This window comes from Meriones unguiculatus, chromosome X (genome assembly GCF_030254825.1).
Source record: "Meriones unguiculatus strain TT.TT164.6M chromosome X, Bangor_MerUng_6.1, whole genome shotgun sequence".
Lineage (NCBI taxonomy): Eukaryota > Metazoa > Chordata > Mammalia > Rodentia > Muridae > Meriones > Meriones unguiculatus.
This window is the reverse complement of record NC_083369.1, coordinates 22,396,775-22,401,065: the sequence shown is the minus strand read 5'-3', so window position 1 is coordinate 22,401,065 and position 4,291 is coordinate 22,396,775. Positions and strand designations below refer to the sequence as shown.

The 4,291-nt window shown below is 34.6% G+C and overlaps 1 non-coding gene across 1 annotated transcript; it reads left to right on the top strand.

The window, feature by feature from the left end:
* Window positions 1-1,915: 1,915 nt before the first annotated feature.
* LOC132650301 (U6 spliceosomal RNA) lies at window positions 1,916-2,022 on the top strand. Its single transcript, XR_009588668.1, has one exon. It is a non-coding gene; the product is annotated as a U6 spliceosomal RNA (small nuclear RNA).
* The last annotated feature ends 2,269 nt before the right edge of the window (window positions 2,023-4,291 follow it).

Here is a 4,291-nt window from a genome sequence, read left to right as displayed (position 1 = left end):
CCCTAATGGTTTTATAGTGGCACTGATATCTAAGTAACCAATAACTTAACCAGAATTAAGCCTAGCTCAACAGACAGGAAATGTAAATATAATGGTTAGAGAAGTCATAATTCTTAGAGAAGAGCCTACTACTGCCACTTTCCTAGTATGATTCCTAACTACATGCTAAGTATTTATTTTTATATGCACAGATAAGTGTAAGTCTCATACCTCATCAAAGATGTTTTTTTTCCACTATTATAGAAAACTACAGTTAGTTAAAATGTAGAGAACAACTGACAGAGGGTTCCCAGTCACAATGACACATCCACAACCCAACTTCTGCACCTGAGGTTCAAGGAATTTCATGAAAAAAAAAAACCATATAGGTTGTGTTATCCAGGATGTCTGCTGTAAGTCTGTACTTATGAAATATCAACAACATTGTTGCCTAAAGGGGGATTCAATTCTAACAACAGTTAACATCTCAATGTAAATGAAAGTAACAAGGAATTAACAACTGCTGAGAGGAGGATAATTAGTGTCTCCTAATACTGAGTGGTCATCCCTGAAATCATGTACCTATAGGGAAGATTAAATGGACTGAAAATGTTTAATTTCTATATTTAGATGTGTGTGTGTGCACGCATGTGTGTGTGTGTGTAAAAACAGTGGATAAAGATGAATAGTCCACAAATTTTGTAGGGGACTGACATGGGTGGTGTAGAACAAAAGGGTGAGAGAAATTATGTGATTATATTTTAATTAAATTTAAAACCAGACATAGAAAGAACAGCTATAAACATGCTCAATGATTTCAAAGCATTAAAAATTATACAAACAAAAATAAAGAGAACTGGATTGAATCTAAGAAAACACAAGCAAAAGCTGAGTGAAATAATAAATAAAATGTAGGATACAAAAATTGACATCAAGAGTTACAAACACTAAGGTAAATCCAAAGAGTAATGAATCAAGGAATTAAAAAAAAATCATTAAGCTTAATTAAAAAACACACCGCTTTGAAAAACTTCACCAAAAGAATGCATGATATAAAATACAGAGTACTAGGTTGTTAATACAATCTAGAGGAAATGCACTATTCAAAAATCAAAATAATGAAGTAGAAAAACAAGACTGTCATATGCAAGAAGTATGGGATGGTATGAAAAGTCCATTTCTATGAGTTAAGGGCAAAAATAAAGGAGAAAATTCCCGTCAAAAGATATAGCTAATACACACATTTAAATTTTAAAAGAATAATTTCTACATCTAGAGAAAAACATATCTATTCACACATAAAATGTTTAGAGAACAAAAAATAGAAAGGGCCAGAAATTATAAATAAAGAAATGGTATTGAAAAGTTCACTTAACTTATAGGTGATTATCTGATAGAAATTTTTAAGGCAAGAAGGGACAGAAAGGTGCATTGTAAGTTATGAAAGATTATAACTTCAAATTTAGGCTATTATAGCTAGTAGAACTATATAATGAAACTGAAGAAAGAAGAGAAAACAGAAAATTCCATGATAGAAACTGACTAAAGAAATATATGATCACCAAGCCAGCTTTATTGGAAAGAATATGTTGGACTGAATAGGAGAATAAAGATACCCAAGAGGCTACAGGAAAAAGAAATGATAGTCAAAGAAGTATGAGAAAAAAAAACATTCACAAAATCAACAAAATGGTAAAAATTAATACAAATACAAATTAATACAAAGACAAAAATGATAATAACTTAGACTATTATTGTTCTCCATTCAGCAATGAAGACTAAATAAAAATAACAAATTATTGGGCTAGATTAGAAGACAAGATCTATCTTTTTGTTGTCTCCAAGAAATATATCTCAAAATCACAGCTGTTACCATATAAAAATCAAATTATATAAAAAAGACATTAAACAAATGGAGCTTGAAAACAGCAGGTTTGTGCTCACTTTGACAGCACATATACTAAAATTGAAACAATACAGAGAGGATTAACATGGCCCCTGCACAAGGATGACATGCAAATTCGTGAAGCATTCCTTTTTTTTTTTTGGTACTTTTACACAATGGAATACTACTCAGCAATTAAAAACAAGGAAACCATGAATTCTGCAGGCAAATGGTGGGATCTAGAAAAAATCATCTTGAATGAGGTATCCCAAAAGCAGAAAGACATACATGGTATACACTCACTTATATAGACCTATAAGACAGGATAAACATACTAAAATATGTACAACTAAAGAAGATAAACAAGAAAGAGGTCCAGGGGTAAGATGATCAATCCTCATCTAGAAAGACAAAGGGGATGGACTTTAGAAATAGGAGAAACCAAATAACAGGACAGGAGCCTACCACAGAAGGCACCTGAAAGATTCTACCTAGCAGTATATCAAAGCAGATGCTGAGACCCATAACCAAGCCTTCGGCAGAGTGTAGGGAATCATATGAAGGAAGGAGGAATTAGTATATACTAGAGGGGACAGGGGCCCCACAAGGTCCAAATATATCTGGGAATAGGGGTCTTCTATGAGACTGTTTATCCAACCAAGGACCATGCACGGATATAACCTACAACCCCTGCTCAGACCCCTGCCCATGGTAGCTCAGTATCCAAGTTGGGTGCCTTAGTAAGGGGGACAGGAATTGTTTCTGACATGAACTCATGAGCTTCCCCTCCCCCCTGAGGGAGGAGCAGCCTTGTTAGGCCACAGATAAGGACATTGCAACCATCCTGAAAATACCTGATAAGCTAGAGCCAGATGGAAGTAAAGGAGGACATCCCCTCTCAGTGGACTCAGAAGGGCGCAGGGAGGAGATGAGGGAGGGATGGGAGGATTGTGAGGGAAAGAGGGAGAGGGCTACAGCTGGGATACAAGTGAATGTATGAAATTATTTAAAAATAAAAAAATACTAAAAAAATAAAATGAAACAAAATTGAATATGAAACCTGAAAAAAAAGAGAAAGAAAACAGCAGGTTTAGCTATTGTAATACAATATAACATGGACACTTGTGATATTAAAAAGAGGGTGAACTGTGGGTTTAGAAAAGTCCAATCAGGAATAGGTGCAGGTAAATGAAGTACAGTATAAAGAAGGGAAGGAAAAATTAACCCAAAGTAAAGCTATATGAAAAAAAAAGAATAGAAACCTATTATTTTAAAAACACATTAAAATATATCATCCCTGAAATTTGACCTTATGCTAGTCCTTTTACTTTAGTGCCTAAGTTTCCTTTTATTAAAAAATTCTAAAATCCACAGTGTGAAATTAGGTGGAAAATTCTGGGGAAGAGTTGCACTTACAGAATGAATCACATTATGGCAACAAAGTGTGTAACCAGTGTTCACTCTATTTTAGAGTACTTTTCAGAGACTTAAGGCTTATTTATTAATTGAAAATATTCCTTTGTGTGTGTGTGTGTGTGTGTGTGTGTGTGTGTGTGTGTGTGTGTGTGAGGGAGAGAAGGAGAGAGAGAGGGAAAGAGAGAGAGAAATATGGATATTTGAAAGGTCTGCATCCTGCTTTTTTGCTAAAGCTGGTACTGAAGTTTGAAGGTCACTAAACAAACAAAACCCCAAAGCCAGGTGTAAGTGATGACCTTAAGAACTGTTCTTCAGGGAAACCCCAGAGTCCCTCAAAAACATAATATTGCTGCTCTACTTGCTTGTGCTCCAGGCTAAATGATAAAACTCTACTGATCATGATTATAAGGTATAAAGAAAAAAGCAGGAAAGAGCTGGAAATTTCTTCCCTGCTGTCTAGCTTTCATAGGTTCAGAAGACATTATGTGGGATGGTGGGAAGAAAAAGCATGAACATTCATGCTAAACTGTGAATTCTATTTTCTACATTAGGCAACATTTTAACAATATTGCAATAGTGGCATGACAGTTGTAAGAGTAAACAACCATTCTCTGATTGTACTTGAGGCCTAGTCACTAAGAATATATTTATACATAGCATTGTGAACCTCTGCAAACCCACATATGTGAAGTTTTCTTTAGCTTCAGGGTGAAATTTAATACTGTTTTTTAAATTATCATGATAGCAAACTGCCTTCTAAATACATTTGTATATGCACATAAACAAATGTTATTCTAAGCTTTACTCTGAGAAGCCTTTCTTTGTAATAACAGCAATGACCCCAGAGACTGAGAATGCATGCACTAAGAAAAAAATTATGGTTATCAGCCCTAACATGACATTTATAGCATTTATGTAAAGATTATGGAATCCTCAGAAGATGAAGTAGACTGAATGTAAAGTCAGAAGATAGAAGAGTTGTGGAATGAATGCTTCCTTTTAGACATTGCG